Genomic DNA, 27,085 nt, shown 5'->3' with positions numbered 1-27,085 from the left:
AATATGAAAAAATTATGAATTAGTGTTCCTTTAGGAAACTAACCCCCTCCCCCAAGACACAAGTGCGCACCTCAACTCCTGGTTCTATAAAGGAAAGTAAAAGCATAAATGATTGCAATGGGCAGAACTAAGTCAGACACCAGTGTTCCTCTCTGATCCACTTTCTACCCCTGCAGGAGGATCCCAGGAGCCATCACGTTCTCCTGCCTTAATTTACTAAGATGCTGAATTGCCTAACCTACACCAGTGTCTCCATCTGAGAAAGACATCAGGTTTAGTATGGAAAAAATACATTCTCAGTCTTTAATTACTGCTTATTATTATTATCTTGTAGTAGGCAGCAATTCTCCAATTCTGAACGCCTAAAATGGTGCTTAACAGAAATTTGAAATTCAGAAAAATTTCTTGCTTTTTCCTTTACAAACGTATATATTTATTTCCCCAGATTCTCAACCAAATCCCCATAATTTAATGGATGATACTCCCCTGGGTCAAACCAAGACAACCTTGTATTCCAAACCTTTTGAACAGCCCCCCCCCCCAGCCCACGTGCAAATGGTCTTGCAGAGAGCTCCTAGCAATGCATTAAGTAATACAGTTTGATAAATTTCTGTGTAATTTCTGCACGTAGTAGGGATTCATTAAGTACTTACAGAATGAAGATGTTAGTGAAATATTGTAGGTGCCCACAAATTCAATAACAAATAAGGTCTTTTTTTAGGCAAAAAGGGTGTCTCAGATGAAAGTTACTAGGTTAATTATTATGGTCTGAATGTTGATGTCTCCACAGAATTCAGTATGATAGTAGTAAGAGGCTAGTAGAGCCCTTATAAAAGAGGCCACAGCTAGCTATGTTATCCTATCCAGGATATAAAGACACAATATGGTGCCATCTGTGAAGCAGAGAACAGCCTTCACGAGACACCAAACCTATAGGCATCTTGAACTTTCCAGCCTGTAGAAATGTGACCAGTAAGTTTCTAATGCTTATAAATTACCCAGTCTAAGGTATTTTGTTATAGCGGTGCCAATGGACTAAGTAATACATTTGTGCTAAAGACAACTAAATCTGAAATACATTGAATGGTCAGTAATAGTGGCTAGTATCAAAAGCTACAGTGATTAGTTTTCCTAAGAGAACACAAAAAATATCGCCTACTAAATAATATAAGAAGGATGCATAGGATGGGATGAAACAGTATTGACCTTTAGAGGAGCTTATTTGGTAGGAAAATGACCCTGAAATGTGGAAAAAATAGCTCAATTTGTCAATATAGGGTTTAAATTGACAAAACAGATTTTTTTCTTTTTAGAGCAGGAATAAATAGAGGTACTGAAGCCCTAGGTTGGAAGATATATTAGTGAGTGCTTACTGATTTAATGTAAGATATACAGATACATAAGAATTTACACAATTGGCTTACAGTGGCCACCCACAGTCAGGTGTGGAAGAGACCCAAAGGGCCACCTGCGTACTGGGGCTCCTAGGGATCTAATTGAAGGTCTGGAGCTCACTACAGTGTCCCATGTGAGTCCCTTTCAAGAGGGACTGCTGAAGGGTCTGCCCTAGCAGCCAGGAGATGGTGAAGTCCAAGGTGAAGGCGAAGACTTGAGTTCCTCCAAAGAAACAGAAGTGAGCCTTCCTTCTCCTTCGTTTCCCTTTTATCACATTCGGGCTAAGATCCTATTGGTTGGTGCCACTCACACCCAGGGTGGGTCTTCTGTCTTCAGTAAATTCCTTCAGCCACCAAGAACTATGCTGATCCAATTGAGTTGGATCAGTTCACTATCAATCAGTTCACTATCATAGAAGGTATTTTTAAAAGTTATTTTGTGCCAGTCAAACCTTTAGGGCCAGTCAATATAGACATCTCAGTGAAGGAACACTCACCACTTAGCTCCATTATAGCAGACATTTTATTTACAGAGTCTTTATCAGTATGTGTTATGTGAATGAGTGAATAATTTCCAAAGTAGTTCATTCCATCTTTGTGTACTTTATTACATTTTTTCTTACTATCACACAGAATCAGTCTTCCTGAAATTCCTAATAATTAGTCCTAGTTCTGACATTTGCAACAAAACAATAAATATGCTGTATCAATAAGGATAGGCTTTGTTATGCTGGAATAACAAACAAATTCCAATTTTTAGTGGCTGGTAACAGCAAAGTTGTTTTCTTGGTCGTGCTATGAGTCCACTATGTCAGCAGGTCAGTTCTGTATCTTCTCATTCCAAGCCTCAGGCTAGTGGAACAGTCACCATCTTGAATCTTTCATGTGCTGTTGCAAAAACAAAGGTCAGTCTGGAAGGTTTCTTGTTGGCATTTAAGTACTGAGGCTGAGCAGTGACATGCATCATTTGAGCTCACAACTAATAACAAGTTGTATGGAACCTCTAATCATCATGAGATAGTGCAGCTTACCTTGTGCCGAAGTATAGGTTTACAGGTAGTAACCCTTGTCCTGTGATAGCTTGCCAGAGAAACTGTTCTATTCTGCCACTCCGTGGCCCAAGTCTTCCATTTTCCAGAGTAAACACTGCCAGAGGGGCCCCCAGCCTACAGAAAGACATAATGTGACTTCTTTCATCATCTACCATGTTTGAATATAGCACTACAACTCTCACATCCCACAAATGTTTGGCACCTAGTTGATCTTAATCACTCTTATATTTACTAATATTATATACATTTTATTTTTTTTGACACTTGTTTTCTTGAAAAGGATAAAATAAACAGGAACTTTTAACTGTTATCTGAAGATGTTATGATCATTATCCAAATTTGAAAGTTGATCTTCTGTGGTTATTTCCCTGATTGTAAACATCAAAAGCTTCATATAGGGCTGGGGAAACTCATTTCATACCTAGTAGATGCCAGGCACTCTGTAAAGGACTGGGCATATGGAGATTATTCAGAGTTTTCTATAAGAAACAAATTTTGGGGGCATACAGACATAAAAAGTTATTACAATGCTAGTAGAGACACAGTGTCATGGGAACACTTAGAAAGAAGCAGATAGCTAGCTGGCAGGATTTAGAAAAGTTCCATAGAGGAATTGACAGTAAGTCTTCAGGGTAAGTGAGATTTCTCTAGGCAGAAAGGAAAAGGAGCCAGCACAGACAGAGGCACTGAGAATGACCAAGTGTCTTGTTTAAGGGACTGTAAGGAATTCAGTGAGAGTGGATCAAGGGGTCTCTGTAAAGGCTCAAACCAAACCAAACTCCAAATTGAGAAGGATCTTGGAGATACGCTGTATAATTCAGACATTATCCCATACACTAGGAATTGCAAACTCTTACAGTCTACCTCGGCCCAAACATGGATGTAAGTGAGCAAAGCAGTCCAAGACCCTAAGCAATGCTAGGGACTGTAACAATATGAAGAATGTATTCTCTGTCAAAATGGAAAAGTGCCAATAATGCCAAATGTCAGATCTTCCAGTTTCTAAATAAAAGATGAAATTTGGTGTTTATAAGAAAAATTGAAGTTATATTTTGACAATTTGCCCACATTTTAAGTATCCTGATAGTCTCTAAGCTTATTTGGACCTGTGGGCATGTTTTGTGTAGCTTATGTATATATATTTGTACTGAAGGCCAAACTACTAAAACTATCAATAGTATGTATTAGCTCAGTCTGTATCATAGCCATGTCCTTAGACTATATTGGAGTTATTGTTACTGTTTTTTTAAAAATTGAGTCCAGGGTAATTCTTACAACAGGGCCAGGGATTTAGCTCTGTGGTTCCGCCGCCTGCCTCACAAGCGCGAGTTCCCAAGTTCGATCCCCGGTACCAAAAAAAAAAAATCATCCAGGGCCAGGGATTTAGCTCGGTGGTACCACACCTGCCTGGCAAATGCAAGATTCTGAGTTTGATCCCTGGTACCAAAAAAAAAAAAAAAAATCATCCATTTTATGTGTTCCATGAGTTTTGAATACAAAGGGGCAGTATGAGGAAGTTACGTTTGAAGTGAACTTTGAAATAAGTATATGTGGCCAAAACAGCTTTAGGTGTCCCAACTGCCTGGATTGGGATCCTAGTTCAACTGGTTACTACCTCCATGACCTAGAGTAACTCTCCTTATTTCTTCATGCCTCAGTTTCTTCACTCACATGGCTGGGACAATAATAGTACCCATCTCCAGAAGTTAGTAGATAATACAATGTTTGCACATGGAGTTGGTACTCAGTAAAGACTAACAGTTACTTCTTTCGTTATTAATGTTATGTTTGTCATTATTATTCTAATAGAAAAGAATTGTAGGATATAAACAAGAGTAGAAAAATTAATGTGATACAAGTTAGGTAGAAGTAAGTGCTACCTGGATGAGTTGAGGGTGTGCTGGTGTACACAAGCCAAATAGTAATGATGGCCTTTATTTCTGGAAAAAAATTTTTTTTTGGTACTGGGGATCGAACTCGGGACCTTGTGCTTTTGAGGCAGGTGGTGGAACCACGGAGCTAAATCCCTGGCCCAGGAATATTTACTTTTTACTTAAAAATTTTACAAGAGATTATTTTTCTATTAAAACACATGTAATGAAATTTAGTGCAACATTTTACATGAATTTTTAACAAAAACAAGTGTCTTTAAAGACCTTTTGGCTGCTTGAAATGGGAGGTGGGTGGGTATTACATTGACTTCCTTCTGCTACTTTCCCATTTTAAACCAAAATTTTTTGCAGTAAGGAAGAAAACTAATAGAGAGTGAATTTAGAGACATCAAGTCACCATGAAGAAAGGAGCTAAACCAAATAGTCTTCGTAGCTGGATTGTCTTGTCCATGGGGGCAGAGATTTTTATTCTTTCCACTGATCATGCTCACACACTTAGAATAAATAGGTGATGTTAAGTGATCTTGCGAAAGATACTTAGTCTTTATAAGTTTCAGTTTGCTCAGCCATAAAATGAACAGGTTAGATCATATCTCAAATTTAAGTGCATATAGTATTTAAACAGACTGCTTGTTGAAAATGCAGATTCCTTGCTCCCTACTCAGAAATTCAGATTTAGTAGAACCAGATGGGATCCACCAATCCAAATGGACTTGGAAGGCAGGTTGTAAGGGGGAAGAAATCCAACTTAAAAAAGAAAGTTTTATTTACTGTTTTATTTTTTGTTCCTTCTTCCCTCTCCCCACATAAATTGGAAAATACTATGTAAAGACCAGTGAAGGCATACTTGGATCTCTCTGTTCAAACAGTGTCACTAATCATTTCTTGGTTCTTTCTTCTGTGCTGACTTCTGTTTTAACTTTATTCCTAGTCTGGGTTCTTTGAGAACTTCATTCTTAAGAGCTCCATTCTTAGTCTGACTTTTTTCCCAGCTTCTATTCTTCTGACATGGAAATACCAGCATGCAAGCGTTTCTTTGTCTTTCCAACTAAAGAACTACACCTGATTGTGCTTGCATCGGATTGTGTCATGTACGCACACCTGCACTCATCACCATGGTCAGCAGCTGTGATTCTATAACTCAGCAGCCTTGAGTCAGATGCCCACCCTTGCATGTAGGAGTACGGGTTCCTACCCAAAACATGTAAGCTGAGTGTGAGGGAGAGGCAGTTTTTTAGGGAAAAAATGGGGTAAATTTTTTCAGAAACTGGCAAATGAATGCTTGTTAACCAAGACTATAATAGTCTCCATTTTGGGGGCCAGGGATTTAGCTCAGTGGTTTCAGTGCCTCCCTCACAAGCACAAGGTCCCAAGTTTGATACCTGGTGCCAAAAATAATACTAATAATAATCATCATCATCTCCATTTTCCATTGAGAAATACTTAAATGAGAATGGGCCAAAATGCAGTTACAAAAGTCTAACAGCTCTACCAACATACTGAGATTTTAAGTCATCAAGGGGACCAGGCAGGGTCTTGGCAGTTCCTAAGATGGTCATAGTCCCTGAGCCAATTGTTTCACCTGTTTACCACAATGTTTAGGGGAAAATATTAAGCATTTTGTATGTATCATGAAGGTGAATTGTATGCAGGTGATCTGTGATTTGTGCTTTGCCAGCCAATGGATTTTGAGGATTATTCTTACTTTGAGGTCATCTCAAACATACCATAATATTATTGTTCTAGAATCTTCATGAAATACCCAGCAATTGAGAAGACAACAGAAGCTCCAGTTATGGTACAAAGAAGTGAGACAAACAAACAAACTTGATCATTGATTTGGTTTTATTTCATAACCTTGGCTAAATATGGTCTGTTACAGCTAATGGATACAGCCCCAGCCTATGTTCCCTTCAATGACTGAAGCATAAATGGATACACATTATGCAGACAATAGAAGGGGATAAGCAGACCACAGTGTAGAACCAAAGACTGATTAGCTATCAGATATGTTTTAGGCACATTACAAGTGAATTTATGGAAAAAGTGAATTCTAATGAGTGAATTATTAACCCATTGTTTTGTTATGTGAAGCTGCTATCCCTTTCTTCAACTCATTAAGATAAATCTCTTTCTTCAATGTAAGTCATTGGTTTAACTTCAAATGGCTTCTGCACACCTCCTTCCTCACCCTATTTTCACCTTCACCACAGCAACCCAATGTGCAAAAGAAAGTGCTCTCATCAGATTATGTGGAATAAGTAGATATCCATGGAGGGGGTCCTTGATTCCCTACCTTACATCCTACCTACAAAAAAATTCATTAGTCGTGGATTATAAAATCAGACCTAGAAGCTAAAACCATATAGCTTTTAGAGGAGAATGCAGTGTAACTTGGAGATACTTAGCCAAAGAAAATATAGAAAACTTGGAGATACTTAGCCATAGAAAACAATAACCATAAAAGAAACAAATGGGCAAATTACCTGTTAAAATTAAAAAGTTCTCTAAAGGTAAGCAGTGTAAGAGGTGAAGCCTGGAAATCTCTGATTAAATTGTTGTTCCTACCAGAAAGATTTGCTTTAAGTTATTTGATTGTTAAGCATTGGAAACTGAGCTTAAGCAAAAGGGAAGAAGCACATTGGGGCTTTTCAATCCAGTATCAAGGATTCAACAAAACTTCAGGAATAGAAGTATCGGATTACTGTGGGGACTCAATCAGTCCTTTCCATATCTCATCTTTGTCTTTATTCTTCATAATGGTCCAGCCCCCTCTTGGTTGACATAGTGAATCATGGTTGCCAGCTGTTCTTAAGCCTGGATGTACCATTCCGGCCAGATAAAGGACCATTTTTTTGTCTTTCATAATTCTTAGGGAAGAGTCTGATTGACCACTTTGGTCCAGTGTCCACTCCTACTTGAACAAACTGTGACCAGAGGCAGGACAGTATTTAAAGAAACATAGTAGTTCCTTTCATGCATGAGGAGGTAGAATGAAGAGAGGTTACATTCCACTCTATATTTCCATTAGATAGGAGACAGAGTTGATGAAAATCTTGTACTCGGTCACAGTTTCTAATGGATACTGTTTCTGGTGTTGACAGACTACCTCTTTGATGACCTAATATCAGCATCTCTTTTTGCATATTCACATATTGACTGACATCTACTAAGAGCCATAAACATGAATGGCTCATTTTACAAGCTGGTACATTTATTTGTAAATTATTAGCCAAGATCTATACAAATGCAGACATGCTTTGTTTTAGTCTGTATATACAATAAAATTAATTTAAATAACTTTAATCAACTTCAAAAACCAGCAAATTCCAAGACAATTAGGTTAACTTTAAAAACTCATATTTATTGAGTTAACAGATGGTAAATTAAAAAACAATGAAGCTAATTTTTAAAATCATTCATTGAATTAAAAAAACAGACTTACTTGACAAAACTCTTTTTAATCTGGCTTTTCATCCCCAGTGAGCATATTTTAAGATTCCAATTTGGAGAACTTCTGAAAGATACCAAATGAAGTGCAGCTTATGAACATTTTTACACTGAATTACTTTTTTAAAAGCTTTAGAACTATCTGAAAATTAATTTTTATGTATTGACAACAAAAAATATATGAACTAAGCATAATGCAGTTTTTGGAAGCAGTGAAGATTTCTGTTTGCTGCCCAACGTGCTCCTGTGATCTTCTGTGTTGTGGACCCTGACATGCTTTGGAAATTTCCTGCTTTGGCAGAAGAAAAGTTGCTGCTGGCCAGCCTGTATTTCTGCATTTAATCATCAGATAGAAAGGCTTTCCTCTGATTCCTTCTTTAGAGTTGTGCATCAATAGCTTGAAATGTTAGCACCACAGAAATCTTCTTTGATCTTTTCTGTTTTCTCCTTAGCTCTCTAGTTCTAAATTACAAGATGATCAGGCATACAGGAAGTACACTGAGAGCATGGAGAGCTTGTCCTCCTGGGCTCACATTGGGTTGGACCTCCTTGCAGCTTTTGGACTTAAAGCAATTAATATTTCCCAATACATGAAGTGGACTGCAAAATGTAGTTGCTTCCTTAAGAGAATTCATTCACTTTAGAGATGGAATTAGAGATAACACTATAGGTATATTAAGATAAATCATTTGCATTGTACTTGCTAGTAATAGTTTTAATATGATGGGATGTTTAGAACTAGAACTATTTGTGTTGAAATAGACAGATAATGTTAGGATAGATTTGTTGGAATGGCTGCTTGCTCAATTAGTATTATAGTCTTTACTGTGGACAGATGGAAACTATAGTATAATTTACTTTATGGGCCTAGAAATTCCTTATCTAAGAACTGCTCTTGCTTTATATTGTATTACATTATTTAATCAGTAATGTTTAAGACTAATTTACTGGTTTTGATAGATAAATTTACTTGTAATTTGAATTAAAAGCGTTTAGAAATATAAAACACATTTATCTTTGAGACTACTATAGTGAAAAAAAAAATCTTATTATTGTGCATTTGAAGCTCTTTAGTCCCTAACCCCTTTCCCTCTTAAAAATAATTGTTTTTATAGTAACTTCTGATAATTTGACCTTTCTTAGGAATTTGATGATAACAACATACCAGGAGAGACTTTTATTATTTTTAATTAAACAAGAACAGGTAAAAATAATAGATCATGACAGGATGGAAAAATATAGCAGGTAAAGTTTCTGTTTTGCAGAAATAAAGAGATACAGAGGGAAAAAAATGTATGTAAGGAACACCTAAGGGAATAACCAAAAACGATAAAAGATAAAGTGAATAGGCAAATTATAGGTATTCCAGCTTAGAATGTAAACTCCTGAAGGATAATAGCTTATTTTTATAATCCTCCTAACTGAAGGCTTCACATAGTATATATACTATTAGTAGTAAATGAATGTATCTTAAATTTATGAGTAAAATAATATGCTCCCCTAAAAGCCAGCAGATGGATCTGAAGAAAAAGTCAAAATTAGAACAGAAGGAAACTGTCTGTATGGAAAAACTGCATCAAAATTGTAAGATTTCTGTAGATCAAAATTAAGAAACAAATAAATACCTGTCATAAGCTAGTAAGTTTTCAAATTTTTAGGCAAAAAAATTTTTGCATGTATATGTGAAGAAAAACATACATGCTTTTGTCATCTGCCCTCATATTTCCTATGAAGAACAAGAACAAGACTTCAGGTTAAATTTCCACATAATTTTAAGAGAAACTGGTTCGATTCTACATATTGTATGCTTAGTTATTGGTTGATTTGTAAAGGCAACAGAATAAAACTTTAAATATTCCAAGTATCAGAAAACATAACAACCCAGAGTCTTTTCTGCAAAAGCTGCAGAAAGATATTGTCCAGATCACTGGTGTGTGTGTGTGTGTGTGTGTGTGTGTGTGTGTGTGTATAAAAACTCAAAAATGGGAATTTTAACAAAATAGATAAGCATTGAAGGTGAAGGCTGGGCTGGGGATTTAGCTTGGTGGTTCCGCTGTCTGCCTTGCAAACACAAGGACCCAAGTTCGATCCCCAGTACCAAAAAAAAAGGTGAAGGCTAATAAATGAGTAAATTATCCAAAATCAAAGTGAATAAAGAATTGATGTTAGGCCAATCCACTTTCCGGTCCCCCTTCTGTCTCTCTTAGAAGCTTGCTTTCTCTCAGTAAATTTTTCCTACTCCTAAAAAAACCCAAAAAAAACCAAAGAATTGATGCTTGTGGCTGGGTAGTTTTTACTAAGAAAGCAGTGTTTTCAATATAATAAAAATTTTAACAATCTGTAATCACAATTTGGAAAGAGGAGAGGAAGAAAACAAAAGCTTTAGTTGTTGCTTTAGATAGAAGGTATTTTAGAGTAGTTGAGGACAATTTCATGCAGATACTCATTGAACTGGATGTAGGATATCTGTTTTCTTAATAATTGTAGAAGATAAAAAAAAAAACTAAACATAGTCCATATGAAAGATAAGATAAAGAAGACACCGAAGAACTATTGAAAAAATTATAAGTCTAATCGAGCTTTAAAATTATGACAAGTATAAATGGATTAAATTTTCCTATTCAAATGTGAAGGTCCTTGGACTAGATTAAAATGAAAGCCTAATGATTTAGTGTTGCTTAAAAGAGTCAGAATAACACAGAAACACTTTTTAATAGCAGAGGTTCTTTTTCAGCCTAACATTTTCACATCCAAATCACATATGGCAATATGAATATCAAGTAAAGCAGAATTTTTGTCGGAACATAGTAAACAAAAGGGACGATTGTATAATCATTAATAGTTTTAAGACCAATGAAGGAATAGTGACACAAAATGATCACTTGATCCATACCTTTAAACAAATAATAATTTATTCTATTTATTTAATATAAATAGAACTTACCACATAAAAAGAGTATGTATCCAAGCCAATATAGAAGTTTACAAAATTAGCAATATTAAGTTTCTTTTTCTTTTTCCTTTCCTTTCCTTTCCTTCTCTTCTCCTCTTCTCCCCGCCCCCTTTCTCTCATACTGAGGAGTCAAACCAGAGCATTCACCCTGCGCTACATACCCAGCTGCTTTTTAATTTTTTTTGGAAACAGGGTGTTGAAAAGTCATTAAATTGCCCAGGCTGGGTTCAAATTTGCTCTCTTCCTGCCTCGGCCTCCTGGGTGCTGAGACTACAGGCATTCACCACTTGTAATACATGAAATAGTTAATAGTAGTAGATGAATGAAGAAAATGAAATAATTCAATAGATTTTAAAAGCATTAAGTAAAAATTTAATACCTGTTCCTGATAAAATGGTAAATATAGGAAAAACAAAATATTTCCTCAACATGATGATAAATATTTTATACTAGTTATCAACATTATAATGTAAAATTTTTAGAAACGTTCATGTTTAAAATTGGTGAAGTTGCTCTCATGGTTTTGTCCCAGGAATGTAACTTAATAATATTTAAAAAGCCCTGATCAATGTAATAAAACAGACCAAAAAGGAAGACCTATAAAGAGGAGAAAAAAGATACAGCCTTACCATTATGTAATGGAAAAATACTTTCATAGTTTGAAATCCCAAAGGAATCAATTAAAATATGAATAAATTTTTTAAAATGAATAAATTTAATGAGTAAAATATTAGAAGACATAAACATTAATATAAATCAGCAGTGTTCCTAAATAAGTTACTTTTAACTCAAACATGGGCTTCTAAAGATATTTTTACAGAGCAAGAAGATACTGTATAGAAAGCTTTGTAACTGATTTTAATCAGAAATATATGAGCCATATAAACAAAATTTTGAGAATTATAATAATCTTAATCAGAATACTGGTTTATAGTTTAAAACAATATTTTTGTAGTTAACCCTTTCCAAAATATATATTTAATGAAATTACAATAATATTCTTTTTTGTAAATATATTTTGAGGTAGTAAGACCATTATTTTACCATAAATCTTAAGAGGCAAGAATAGCAAAACAATTTGAGAAGAAAGAGTAATAAAGAGACTATTCTTTCATATTTTAAAATTTATTATAAAGATAATTAAAACCATGTACTGGCAGTAAAATAGATTAATGAGGCAAAGTATATGGTCAAAATAAATTTTATATGAGTGGAATATTTGATAATGACAAGCACAAAACAGAAAGAAAATATTTTGCAATATATATTCTGATTGCTGGGTGTGGTGGTACAATGCCTGTAATCCCAGCACCTGAGAGGCTGAGGCAGGACAATTGCCTTGAGTTCAAGACCAGCCTGTACTACCAGCCTGTACCCTCAAAACAAACAACAAAAAGAAAAGAAAATGTTCTGATTAATTTGCAAAAAAAAATTTTACATTTGTCCACACAAAATAAATTTCTAAAACTCAAACAGTAGAAAGTTGAAGGGCCTATTTTATAAGCTTGGAATGTTGTAACAAATTGCAAAGTGAACAATAAAACACATTTGATTGTATTTAAAGAACAATAATATAAGCAAACAGTTGCCTAGGTGCAGTTATTTGAACATAGTAAGAGAGAGGGTTAATAGGATTCTTATATGTGCTTATTGAACTCAACACCCAGCCAGTGTATGAGGTAAGAAAAGAACCAGTACATGGATAAGAATAGAATCACATTTCACAAAAGATGAAACATATCTGCAAATGCAGGAAAATATCCAGCCTTAATAATAATCAAATAAATATACACTGAAAGAAAATAACTTATATTTAGGTTTAATCAATTACTTAAAAATTAATGTCAAGGACTTACACTCCTAGCTATTACATTTAGATTAACTCATGCTCCAAGAACAAGTAGAAAAGCTGAATTAAATCTAGCAAACATTTCTTTAAAGGCATTGGAGAGAACTTGAGAGGTAAAGAACCCAGAAAGAAGGGACTCCTAAAGAGATCTTACCTATGTCACTAACTCTAAGATGCTAAAGTAAAATATCACTTGATAAAGATAATATCTTCCAGAGGCTCAATTTATGTCTACAACTTTCCATACAGTGTTTGGCATTCAATACATACTGAGTACAGGCTAGGATGTCCAAAACCAGACCTAGAAGAGATCCAGGTACAGGAGTAGAAGACTTTAACATATCTGTGATTATAAATTAAGGATGTTGAATAAAAAGATAGAAAATTTTAGTGACTAATGGTAACTGTGTTAAACACATGGAAATTGAACACAATAGAAACAGTTGAGCATGTCAGTGAGCCGGAAGACAAAGCAACAAAGCAGTAGAAAATTTAGTGCATTGAAAAATGGCTTCTAAAAACAAAAGAAAAATGGCTTCTTATATAACTATTGATATATAAATCTATACAGTATTTTTTTTGGAAATAATTTAGCACCATAAATCAATTATTTGAACAAAAAATGCTTTATGTCTTTTGACCTAGTACTCTTATCTCTGAGAATACATCATACTATTTATGATAGTAATGACTACCTGCAGACAGTGTTTTCAGTGCTTTATTCCATTTAACCCTCACAACTCTAGGTGCTGATTACTATTACTGCACTCATTTTACAGATGAAAAAAACTAAACACTGAGAGGTCAAGTAGCTTGCTCAAGATGATAAAGCTTGTGAGTAAAGGAGCAAGGATTTGAACTGGGCTCTCTGGCTCCCTATACGCTTTGACCTGCTCCAGGCTTTTGGAAACAACCTAAATAGCTAGCAGCTCTGCACTTGCTAAGTAAGCACAGTATACCCAGTCTATATAATATTTTGCAGGTGTTAAAAATGAACATTCTATGGCTAGGGATTTAGCTCAGCGGCACAGCACCTGCCTTGCAAGCGCCAGGTTCTGAGTTCGATCCCCGGTACCAAAAAAAAATAAAAATGAAAAAGAACATTCTAAACACTTTTACTTTTACTTACAATGTAAAGAGAAAAAAAAATTAAGATCATAGAGCTACAAATTGTAACATATGTATAAAATGTGAAAGGTAAGTATCAGCAGACTAACAGCAATTATATGAGGTTAGGAACACTATATTTTCTTTTCTCATTTTCTCAAAGTTTTTGTAACATGCATTTCTTATATTGGAAAAATATGCATTAAAAAGGAGTAGAGTACACTGAGCAAGAGCAGGCAGGAGCCAGGCTGGCTGTGCTGTCACCTACTAGGTATGTGATCTTGGGCAAGTAACTGACTGTTTCTAAGTAAATACTGTAAAATGAGTGTTATGACGGTGACTACCCATGAAGGTGACTGTGAGAAGCCAATCTGTTAAAATGTTACTTAGAACATCCTCATCACTCAGAAAATATGCAAGCAGAAGTTATTTTGTTGTATCACTGTTTTGCAAGCACACCTCATTGTTTTGGAGCTCCTTGGTAAGCAGGCAGAGTGACCCCACCGCCCCCCACCGCCACCACACACAGCTGATGCTCAGATAGACGTGCTCATTAGCAACAGTTTTGTTTCTATATATATATATTTTTTTTTTAATTTGTCTTTACTATGAATTCCCCAGTCCAGAGGTTTCTAGGAACCAGTCTACCATTGGTTGAAGTGTTGGTTTTGAACTTTTTCTAAGAAATAGTTACAGAAATCAAATATGTGATGTGTTATGTTCAAGAATCCCCAGCTAAGCAAAGTGTGGTGGTGCCTGCCTGTAATCCCTTCACTCAGGAGGCTGAGGCAGGAGGATCACCACGAGTTCAAGGCCAGCCTGGGCTACATAGTGAGTTCAAGGCTGGCCTGAACTACATAGAAAGAACCTGTCTCAAAAGAAAAAGAAAAAATCAAAAAGAAGCCCAGCTTCCTGCTTATGTCTCATGTCTGAGCACACATATATGAGCGATTGAATCTGCCCATTGAAGCCACTCTTGCATTGGCGTCATCAGTTGTGAATTAGAGAAAATACCCACTACACTTGGACCTATCTGTAGACTTTTCACCATCTCCCAGATCTGACAGCCTGAATAACAATAGAAAGCTATTTAAGAGGTAGGACATTTGCTGTGAATTTACTTTTTCTGAATTGACCTTCCCAGGGAAACTGAAAAAAGTGCTTTAAAACTTTTTTTTTTATCCTCACCTGACAGACCTAAAACATTTGGAAGCTTTTGGTAGAGTATCCTCATTGTTTGAAATAGTTCCATTAAAATTGTAAAAATCGCAGGTATTTTAAAATGTTATGAACCCAATATTTATGGTGAGCTGTCTTAATGGCTAATGAGATGACAAGACCTTGTAATAACCCCTGTCAACCAAACTAATAGGTGTTAACCAGTTGGAGTATCTCAGCTCTTGTAAGAAGAAGAAACACACATTGTTATCTCAAGGTTTTGTGAGAACAGTCACCTGCGTGTATGTGTTTGCTTTTCAGGATGTCGCGGGTCTCTGTCCTGTTAAGTTGAGCTGCAGAACTTCCCTGTCAATTCTCCTAGGTGAGTCTACCATTTCACTAAGCTGCCTGTTGCTTAACTGCCACTGTCAAACCTATCTGACATCTCCTGGCAAAGTTTGTTTGGTTAAAACTCCTTAATAGTTCTCAGTTCTGTCACACGGTAAATGTTTAATACATTCCCTTAATGACTGAGGGTTCCCTTTTTTCCTTGGATTTTTATTCCTTTGAAGCTTATCCGCGAGGAATTTTGGGGTGTGTCCATAACCCTCCACAATGTCCCCCAGCCTTCCACACTGTTTTCTAACAGGCACTTTCTACTATGACACAATTCCACTTGTTAAGACAGATTTACCATCTAAGTCTCAGGCCAGCATTTCAGAACCAGTGATAACTGGTCACATGAAGAACCAGAAAAGAGTAAGGGAATAAGGAAATTCCTTTACCTTCTTGAAAGAATGGAGTAAAGGATTGACATGCAATGGGGAATCAATGATAAGAAGTAGTAACAATGTGAGAAACAACGTTACTAAAAGGTGATCTCAAGATTATTATAACTATATTCACATAGGAATATGAATTAATTTCTTATATTGACAGGTACTGGACAATTTCTTGTCAGAATATAATTGGATGTGATTTCATGTTACCATATGATGTTAAATGGAATTAAGAGTTTCCCTTTTCAGCATGCCTTCAGTGTCTCTAGGCTAAGTTGCTAAATAGTTCTAGGCTTTAGAACCTCCACTTGGAAATCTGAACTGTAATATTTATCTATTATTTATCTAGTAGATTATAAGGGGAAAATGTAATAATATAAAACACTTGGCACACAGTAAGCACTTAATTAATGCTAATCTTCCCCACCTCCATTTATTTAAGAGAGAAAAGGGATAATACAAACTCGCTTTTATCTTTAAATATATCCTTAAATATTTTATGAATAAAACTAATGACTTGAAAATTTCATCACTTCATCTTTCATTCATTTCTCAGCACTTCTTTGGGGTTCTAATATAAACTCAGAATGGCACAATGGGAAACAAAACAGAGAGCCAGGTATTGGTTCTGTTCTCAAGGAAGCTGGAATCTAGAAAGGGAGGTTTTAAAACAGCCAGTAAAAAGACAAAATAAAGTACTGTAAGCAGGAGAAATTATTTTAACCAGGATTACCAGGGAAGTTTCACAGAGGAAGCAATATTTGGGCTTTAGAGAAAAGACATAATTTGGACAGCAAAAAGAAAATATAGTAAGCCAAGACTGAAGTTGGGTGATTGGGTGGGAAAACATAGGCTAGTTGGCATTACTCGGGATGAGCTGCTTCTCCCTGGCCATAAGTCTCTTCACTTGTGAGAGGTGTAAAATAATCCCTGCCCTGTCAGCCTTCCAGGACTCTGGAGAAGATCGTATTTTGCATGTGGAAGTGCTTTGGAAACCATGAAGCACTCTGTAGATGAAAAAGGTATTCTTTTCTTTCCTCCCTTTTACCATAGACCTCATGATGGCATTTGATAGAGCCAATCATTTTGGTCTTTAAAAAATGTTGGTGAAATAATGAGCCACTCATTGAATCCATGAATGAGTGAATAAATGAATGAAACAAAGGCATGGGGTAGGAAGATGTGCAATAGGAACAGGAAACAAAGTTCTCCTTGGAAGCATGAACTAGAGCTGGGAGTAGTCAAGACTGTGAATGGGGCTGATTGGTCAGTGTGGTCCATGGATAAGCAAAATTAGTGTCACCTAGAAACTAGTCAGAAATGCAGAATCCTTCTCCTGTATCTCTACTCAGATCTACTGAATCTGAATCTCAGGGTGGGGCCAGAAACCTATGCTTTTTTTTTCCAGACTAGGGATTGAACCCAGGGCCTTCACATTGAGCTACAGTAGGCGCAGGCTTTTTACTTTTTATTTTGAGCTAGAGCCTCACTGAGGCACTAAGTTGCCTAGGTGGGGAATGGAGAATAGCCAAGGCAGAGATAAAGAAGGAAGAATGACACAGACTAGTCAGGAGAGGGCTTCCTGAACTGTTAATAGGCCATACAGAATGTAAGAAAAGCCAGAAGCCCAGCAATTGTGTGGGGAGCATAAAGTTACAGAACTACCCTTCTGTTACTACTACCATGACTCTATTCTTACCACCTCTAGTCTGATGTGGGCTGGGAGATAGTTTATGCTTGGAATTGTGGAGCCACAAGCAGTAGCAGTAAATTTGTAGAGAAAAATAAAAAATAATTACCCCCCAAAGGTGTTCAATGGTACCGTCTTGCCTTGCTTACTTAATATCATTCAAATGTGCAAAGTTTAGTTTTCTTTCTTTTTCTTTATCCAGTCTTACCTTCTCCGGTGCTCCAGTTTTACAGCCTAACATGGATAATTTACATGTAGTGCTGTTTCATTACCCTCCATCTTGAACATAAATCTTCTACTTTAAGAATCTGACAAATTTAATCTAGTGGTTCTTAAATTGAAACATGCATCAGAGTCACTTGCAAGACTTGTTAAAACACAAATTGCTAGGGGCTGGGGATTAGCTCAGTGGTTCCGCTGCCTGCCTCGAAAGCACAAGGTCCTGAGTTCGATCCCCAGTACCAAAAAAAACCCAGTACCTACAAATTGCTGGCCTTCTCTCCTGTTTAAGTTCCTGATTTAGCACATGTGGAGTGGAGCCCTAGAATTGACATTTCTAATGAGTTCTCAGGTAATACTGCTTTTGTTGGTCCGCAGACCACACTCCGAGAACTTCTGATTCAGACTGATCAGAATTTAGTTCCCGTCCAAGGGTGATGGTTTTACAAGGTTTTTAGACGAATGGTTTCCAACTGATTGGTCTTTCCTGTCTGTTGTCACCAAATATAGTCCTTTATCTCATGACCAGTGTTTAGCTTCTGCCATAAGCAACTCACCTTGCCTGTTCAGCACACCTAAACTGGTCTACATCCTGTTCAACAAGAAGAGTCCCCTGATCAAATACTAGGATGTCATGGCAACATTAATCTAAAATAAAATGCCTAAACCTAACCTCCCATCTGTATTTATCTCACCTCAGACCAGTAGCAGTTTGGGAACTGGCACTGATCCTTGGACCCTTCTGAGTAACATTGTTATGGATGACCCAGGAAAATACACAGCCTTCCTCAGATTCCCTACCTCCCTGATGATTCTTCTCGTTGCCTATAGAGCATCTGGTTATGTGATGGGGTCTTGGATCCTGGTGGCATTGGAGGATCATGGACAGCCCTCTGAAATCATCTTCTCCCTGGAATTGGGGCCACTGAAATGTAATCAAGTGCCACCTGATCTTTTGAGGTGGTCTGTGCTGGCCTTTACCATTACTGCCATAGCCCTGAACATTTCCTCTGGTATCAAAGAGGTCCCAGGGCCTCTGGTCCCCTTCATTCTTCATGGAGAAATGAACCTGTGGGGCCCCACTTCCTTCATGAAGGCCATGATGAGACAAGAGCACTTTCTAGGTCCTAGATGATAACCTCAGGACCTTGGGGAATGGTATAGGGCCAAAGGAGCAGCTTTCTGGAAGCTGTGGAATGCTGAATGCAGAGCTATACTTTAGCCAACTATTCATTTTTTAGGTATTTTGCCAGCCGGTTGTTAAACATAGCCATTATTAAAAATTAAATTATACAAACTTAAATTTAAACAAATTATATTTAAAACAGAGCTAATTAACATTCACAAATCATCACTTCCCATTTATTGTTCTACATTTTACGACTGTGTGTCTGGAAATACTACATAGTGGAATACCACTATGTGGCTCTTCCCTACTCTACTTTCAGTGACATCACTTTGGTAGCTTGAAATCAGCCAGGGTGGGAGTATTTACATCAGAGGATTTGGCAAACATTACAAATCAGGGCTCCACCCTCCTTACCCACACCCACACCCAGGTAGTTGTTAAACATTTACTGTCACACGACCACCTAGGGCCTGCATCTGGGAAAATGAGCCACTAGCCCCATGGCCTCCCATCACCCTATACCAGGGAAGGTGAACCTTTTAGAGCTTTCAGTGATACAGACAGTCGGCTGTAGCCCAGGTGCCATAGGTTTCCCACCACTCCCCTATACCTACCTAGGTGTCATCAAGTGCTAGCAGGGAGGAGGGAATTGGTGTGTGTAGAGCAGATAGGGAAAACTAAAACCATAATATCTGTTCTATGAAAAAAAAATTATGATCTGCCTCCATCTGCTTTGTGATATAGTAGAGGGAAAGACAGGAATGGTAGAAACATTTTGTTTGATGACTCACACGTGTAATACCACCTACTGAGAAGGCTGAGGCACAGGGATTGCAAATTCAAGGCTAGCCTGGGCAACTTAGTGGGGCCCTATATAAAAATAAAGGCCCTTTTTTATAATCTTGGCTTTCAAGTTTTTTAAAAAATCTTTTTGAAGACTAAAATATTCTATTTAGGCTGAACCGTAACTCTTTTTTTTCTTTTTTCTTTACAGTCTTGCTGTAACAGCCCTGATCCCCTTGTATGAAGGTGAATGTCTCCAGAAAATACAGTGGCCATATACACAGGAAGTAGATGAAAGTAAATTAAAAGCCTCCACTCTATTTCATGTCTGAAAATGGGTCAATGTTCACATAGCTACATGTCCTTCCTCATAGGGGGATAATAGCCAGGAAGAAAATATTTGAACATGGAAGACTGAAGCTGCTACAGGACAGTGCTGACTAAACTTTGATTTGCATTTGCACCCCTGGAGGATCTTGTGTCAAGACAGATTCAGATTCAAAAGGTTTGGGTTAGGTTCCAATATTTTTTTCTAACAAGATGATGCCAGGCTGCTGTTCTGTGAATGCCAAGAGTTTAGAGCCCTTCCTTAGGCAACTCCTGTCCCCTCTGTGCAGTCAGCAAAAGGAGAGCACTTCCTGGTCAGAGGCTTAAAAAAAAAAAAACAGGAAATACACAGCATGTATTTGGATGAGACTAGAAACAAAACGAACAAGTTAACGAAGAAATACGTTCATCAAAACCTGACATTATTACTAACATTGAGATGGAATGGAGTCAAAGGTGGGCTACCCAGGTATTCAGTGTTTAAGTGCAGCTGCTTTTGAAATTTAATTTTAAGTTGTAACAAGAATCACTGTATCTAGTTATATCCTTCCCTAGAGAGGAAAGTTCAAGTTTCCATAAAGGAGGAACTAAAGCTCTCAGAATTACTGAGTTGTACAGTGCTAATTTATATGAATCTTCACCTTCCTCCATAAGTTTCTAATGATTATGGTTTCTGGAGAATAATATATCACTTTTTTAATGCATATTCTTAATCTACAAAACAAAAAACTTCCAAAAATTTAAACTAGAAAAACATTTTAGAATGTTTTAGAACACTCAGGATGTTCTGTCATAGGGAGAGAATGAAGTGTCATGTGTGTATATGTGTATGATTATTCTGTGTTATTATAAACTTCCAGAGCATAGCATGCATTTTCAGAGACGTTGTCTTAGCATTTAAACTGCAAGGCCCTTTTGTAGAAGCCCTCTTCTTGCTCACCAGCAAGCCCTATAGATAGGTAACTCTGGCAATCTTATATGTGATTTATTAATATGTCATGTTCTTGACCAAGTAAACCTGATTTTGCTAATTACTTATCAGTTCTTTTACCTTGTATTTCTTTAAGAGCAGCATTGCTTGTTTTACCAAATATATATTGTCCAACTTGCAGAAAATACTAATGATATTACAGATAACAAAATGAGATTATGTGTGCAGATCCCTGCATCCTGGTGGGCACTATCTTGTTTAGTAAGTTTTTCCTTCTGCTGTTGCCACTGCCAAACAGACTGCTTATGAAATCTTTGGCTTTCTTAACGACTCTTCAGGGATCACTAAAATGTTTCTTTTTTCCTGGATGCCAACTTCATCTCCTTTTAAGAATATAGTATTAGTTTAAAGGGATACTCAATTTAAAGCAAACTTGTAGATTCAGTCACTCATGATTGATATTAGGCAAGCAGAAAAAAAATAGGTTGATTTTTATCCTCCAACTTTTTTATCTTTGATGGTGAAGGTGGCTACTTTTTTTAAACCACAGCCTGGTATGTATTGTTTGAAAACTTGTTTGAAAGTTGTCTTAACCTATGTCGTTCTTCTGTTTTTATCTGTAGAAATGAGAAAACATATATGTCAGCTACTTGTTTCTTTTAAGTACTCAAATTAATATTTTTCTTGAAATAAATAATAATTACAGTTTTAAGTTGTCATATTAATATTTTACATGAAGTAAGCTCAATATGTATACACAGCATAGCAGTAAAGACATCTCAAATAATAAGTAATTCGTGAAACTAAGTTTGAAATTTAAGCACTGCTAATATGTCTACATATTTGTATTTCTTTTCTTGGACTTGGTCTGTTTAAAATAATAGTTATGGCCTATTGTGTTATTTGTTATTCTGTCATTTAAAATGTAAATTATGCTGTCTTGAATTATTTGTGTAAAGCTGAGTTTATAGGTAAGTTTATAGTACCAATAAACAACCAGTGATTACATTTTTACTGAGAAAACTCATTATTCCTACTTTAAATGTACCAACAGTCTCTCAACCATAAGGTTTTTTTGGTACCAGGGATCGAACTCTGGACCTTGCACTTGTGAGGCAGGTGGCAGAACCACAATCCCCGCATAAGTTTATGCACATGACAGTGTTGCCTGGTCTTGATTCTTTTTTTAAGAAAAATTGGCAAATCTCAGATAAAGTGTAAAATACTATGTTTAAGTCAGATGCACTATTAATACAAGGAAAACTGGAAAACTTACTTTAAAATAACTTGTTAAGAAGAGGTTTATAAATAGGACCCCGATTAATAAAACACAGTATTGTTCTTAGCTGCAGCCAGCGTCCCTTGGACTACATTACCTCAGAGAACTTTTTGCTTTCTTTGCAACCCACACTAAATAATGTGTGTTGTTTTGCATTAGTATATCAGGAAGCAGATTATTTAAAAATTAGTCAAAGTTGTAGGGGAAAAGGACATTTCCATAATAGAAAAAAGTGAGTGTAGCTTTATTTTATCATCTTTTTAGAGACTTTAGTGGGCTGTGTGATTCCTTTAAAAATATAAAATTATATATTGTTTGAAAATTGCTTTAACCACTAATGATTAGGATAATAGATTTACACAACTTTTATGGTGGGAAGGTGGACAATGTTCATTAAAAAAAATCTGTATAAAGTTCTTCATACATACCTATTCAGATTTAAGAATGTATGCTAAGGAAATAATTACTAATGTGTTCACAATTAAGCATAAGAATATTCATCTCAGTGTAACATACTGGAGGAAATTTGGACAAACCCTAATTAATGTTCAGACATAAGATTAGTTTAATAAATTGATACGTATAATCTGAAATTCCTTTCACTACCACAGTAATAACACAAATATTTAATAATGTTAATAATGTAAGAAGATACTAAACACAAAGCCAAAACAGTAAGTTACAAAATAACCTGTGTATAAAATCGTCCCATAGACACATACACATGCACACATTTTAAACATGCATATAGTATATAATACAATAAAATGTTGGTTTTCAGTGTTGGGATTATTTTCTTTTTGCTTATCTACAACTTCTTGACTTTTTAACTAATAAGCATTATATTTTTAATAAGAAAACAAAGATTTTTTAAAAAAATGAATTCCATTAATATGCTCTCATTGTCCTTTGAAATTCAATAGCTTTATATACTAATAATTTTAAAACAGATAGTTGAACATAGAAATATAGAAATAGACCAGGTAGTTGTTCTAAAACAAAGGACAAATTGGCCTGTGAAATATTATAGTGACTTAATTAATAGATAATCTGTGAATATTCTAATGAATTATTTCCTGGTGAGAAATAATGGCTCTGACTCAGGGTTACATTTTCTTGGAATATCACCAAAGTCATGAACCATTTGCATAACTATTCCAACTTTGTATCTTAAAGAGTAGATTTTAACATTCTCGCATAGATAAGATAACTCCTGGAATCTTCCCAGTATGCAGCTATTTCTTTGATGACTATAGTGGTTGATTTGTTGATATGAAAGCTAAACTGAAATATATGTATTAAATTTCTATTATTAACTACCAAACATACCAGAGAGTATGTAGTATGGTCTCTGATCTGAAGGAACTACAGTATTGCTGAGAAATAAATGATATGAAACAAATAGAAACATTTTTTAAATGAATATAATCCAAGTACTAAACAGAAAAGATGAGAACCATGGTATTTGTAATGGGAAAGGATAAATGTAGGCTGGCAGTTTGGGAAAAGATTGAAGAAAAAGCAACTGGCCCTGTCTTTGGAAAGCTGAGAGGTGTGAGTGGTGGGAGGAGAGGTGAAGGTCTAAAGTGTGTAGGCTGTGTGAGTTGAGGCTGTGTTTGCAGAAGTCAGGAATTTGGTTAGCCCAGGACAACAAAGATATCTGGCTCCCAGTTTTCCCGATGAGGAAACAGTGAGACAGAGGTAAGTGGGATCAGGTAAGAGTCTACAAGGGGCACCCTGAAGTTCCAGCTGAGGGCTGTCTTCTCTGGACTTTTCCACACCATGCTCTGAGTTTCCTCCCACGTCTTTGATGGCTCTTTCTCTTTTCCCTTCATTGTCTCCCAACCCCTGCTCAGTCTGAAGGTTGGACTTCTTAGGTTCTTGCAGTTTTTTCTGATTCTGTTCTTATCCTGTGGATGAGAGTAGAGGGTTTTGAACTACGCACCACTGTGGTTTATAACATCCACAGAGCTCATTTGAAAAGTGATTGAGTCTTGGTCTAGGGCAGGGATGTCCAAGATGAGCCTACAGTGTCTTGTGATTTACAGAAGGAAATATGGCTGCCCCAATAAACAGGGACACACAGTGGAAGGTTACAGGAGCCAGCCTCTGAGAGCTCTCAACAGCCAAAGCTGAAACAAGTTCAGCAACAAAATAAGGTATTGGAATATGAAAATAAACGAAGTCTATAATGATATAAATAAGTAATTGAAAAAATGGTGGAGAAAGGACAACTCCAGAGGAAAAATTCCAATTCATAAATGTAAAAGAAAAGGAGGAAATAGAAAATCGTCAGAACACCATAACATTGGTAAAAATTCTTGTACGGAGCATCAACCTATGCATACTTAAATTAGTGGGGAAAAGTTTATGGAGCAATGAACTTAGATAGCCTCAATGTATTTCCCCCTAAGTCTTTTTTTATTTACAAAGAGGAAGTAACTTTACAATAATTAAAAACCATAGTAGACACCGCTTTAACCAAATAATCAAGGTCAACATCACCCATAACAAGACCTACTGACAGGGACCCCTGATACAATGTACTAAACAGGCACCTCACCTCTGCTAACTCATAACCACATTCTGATCATGCAGAAACACCAAACAAATGCAAACTGTGGAGTATTTTATTAAACACCTATTCATCAAGAATGTTGTACTGAGGCATGGTGGTGCACACCTGTAATCCCAGCACTCGGGAGACTGAGGCAGGAGGATTGCTGTAAATTCGAGGCCAGCCTTGACTACCTAGTGAGTTCAAGGCCAGACTGGACTACATAGTGAGACTTGGCCTCAAGAAAAAAAAGAATGTTGGGAAGGGCTGGGCTGCATCTCAGTGGTAGAGCACTTGCCCCAGCACTGAAAAAAATAAAAACTAAAAGAATGTCATGGAAGACAATAATAAGCAGTTGGACTGTCTGGGATTAAAAGAGACTAAGGAACACAGCTAAACACAATGTAGAAAGCTATATTGGGTGCGGAAACAAAATGGATATTAGTGAAAAGGTGATAAATCTGTAATTTAGTTAATGATATTGTACCAGTGTTAATTTCTTACTTTTGGTCATTGTACTGTGGTCATATAATATTAGAAGAAACTGAGTAGTTAATATTTGAAAATTCTGTAACTATCTTTACATATCTATATATGTAAAATTATTTCAAAATAAAAAGTAAAAAATACAAATGAAACATCTGTATAGAGAAAACTCAATCTTCAATGTCTCTGGAGAAATCTGATCTTCCAACCTTTTTAGAATCTTTACTGTCTTCCTGCCCACATTTAAAATCATCATCCCCTAGGTCTTCATATGCTTTATCTCTTTATCTTAAAAATTAAAACCACTGGTCTTTCAGATAACTCACTGGATGGAAGTGAATGCTAAAGTTCCCTTTGCCCTCTAAGTACAAAAATAACAGATAAAGTACAGTTTTTAATGAAGTATAAAATATGTAACTAAGCTCAAATATACCTAGACGCAGGAGACCCATGGACCTTTGGGCAGGAAGCAGAAGTTGTGATGTCACTGCTGGGACAGGAAGTGCAGCTCAGTCCTGAGTGAGGCAAGGCGTGAAAATGAAGCCTCCACATCCTATTTAACCGGACCAGGAAAACTACAAACACTGCTCAGGAAGGTGTCAAGGGAGTGTACCATTTGCTAAGAGGCTATGATTGGGAAAGGAGTCACTCATAAATATCAATCCTCCACTTTATGGTTGTAGGATCAATTGTATACTACCCATTTGGCAGGCAAGCTAAGAAGTTAATATAGTAACTGTTATGGAATGAGCAAAACTCCTGCAGCCTTAGCAGGGGCAAATGCAAAACCACTTTGTAGCAATGTTTTCATAATCTTGAGCATAAGGGTCTCATGGGTAAAAACTCCTGTTCATTATAAAACACTTATAAACCAAGGAAACAAATCATCATAAGCAGCAAACCCAGAAAATCAGTACTTTAAAAACTAGAGCTAATAAAACAATTTAAAATACACTATGAATTATGCTCAATTCATTTAAAAAGAAAAATAAAATTATTGAGGGCCAGGGATTTAGCTCAGTGGTTTTGTCGCCTGCTGCGCAAGAGCAAGGACCCGAGTTTGATCCCCGGTACCAAAAAAAAAAAAATCATTAAAATGTATTTCAAGAATAGGTCAGTATGAAACTAGAAAAGAATTTGAGAAAAACTGGAATTTTAGAAATAACATATAGCCATTGGTACTAAAACTTCAGTGAAAGCATTATACAGTAGATTAGATACAATGGAGAATAAGAATTAGAAAACAAATCTGAGAAACTCATCCAGAATAAATACCAAAGAAGCACAGAGAAGAAAATTCTAAGAGAGTTAAAGCATCTTGGAGTCTGAAAGAGTTCAGTATTTTTCTAGAAGCAATCCTATGAGGCTGGGATAAAGAGGAGAAGCAAAGCTTCCATTTTATCTGTTCAAGTCTACGGCCACATGCGTATCTCCGGCAGATGAATAATACTTATCTGCTCTACTTAGGGTAATCTCATCACTGGCAAACTGTCACACTCCATTTATCTCTTGGTTTGTGCTACTGCTGACCCAAAATAGCTTTTCTTCCTTTCATTATTGAACTACTATTGCCTAGATTCAGTTTATGTTTTGACTTTTTATGAAAGGATTTTAAGAATATTTCTTTCTTCCTTACATTTCTTACTTCTTTATCATTGGATCTGAACCACCCTGTTAAATACTAAATTATATCCTACTCAAGAGTTACAAAACTGTAACCTGAGTGTGGTGGCGCTCACCTGTAATCCCAGCACTTGGGAAGCTGAGCCAGGAGGATTCCAAGGCCAGCCTGGGCTCCATAGTGAATTCAAGGCCAGCCTGGAGTACATAGTGAGACTCTGTCTCAAAAACAAAAACAAAAAACAAAAGAGAGTTGGGAAACTATAAAAGCCAAACAAAGCCTGGCCCAGTCTGTTTTTGTATAACCCACAAGCTAAGAATGTTTACATTTTGAAATGGTTAAAAAAAAAAAGTCAAAATAAGTATAATACTTATGGCTTATTTAAATTATATTAAATTTAAATTTTAGTGCTCCCTCTTTGTATCTATA

At 36.3% G+C, this 27,085-nt stretch overlaps 1 long non-coding RNA gene across 2 annotated transcripts; it reads left to right on the top strand.

Moving 5' to 3' along the window:
• Positions 1–287: 287 nt before the first annotated feature.
• LOC101726612 (uncharacterized) lies at positions 288–21,723 on the top strand. Of its 2 annotated transcripts, XR_206066.3 has the most exons (3): positions 288–15,237; positions 16,577–16,656; positions 19,667–21,723. It is a non-coding gene; the product is annotated as an uncharacterized LOC101726612 (long non-coding RNA). The 2 variants fall into 2 exon arrangements; XR_002389132.2 differs by lacking the exon at positions 16,577–16,656.
• Positions 21,724–27,085: the final 5,362 nt, after the last annotated feature.

This window comes from Heterocephalus glaber, unplaced genomic scaffold (genome assembly GCF_053883595.1).
Source record: "Heterocephalus glaber isolate CG9 unplaced genomic scaffold, H.glaber_assembly_v1.0 deba00001472, whole genome shotgun sequence".
NCBI classification, from domain to species: domain Eukaryota; kingdom Metazoa; phylum Chordata; class Mammalia; order Rodentia; family Bathyergidae; genus Heterocephalus; species Heterocephalus glaber.
This window is presented reverse-complemented; position numbering and strand designations above follow the sequence as displayed.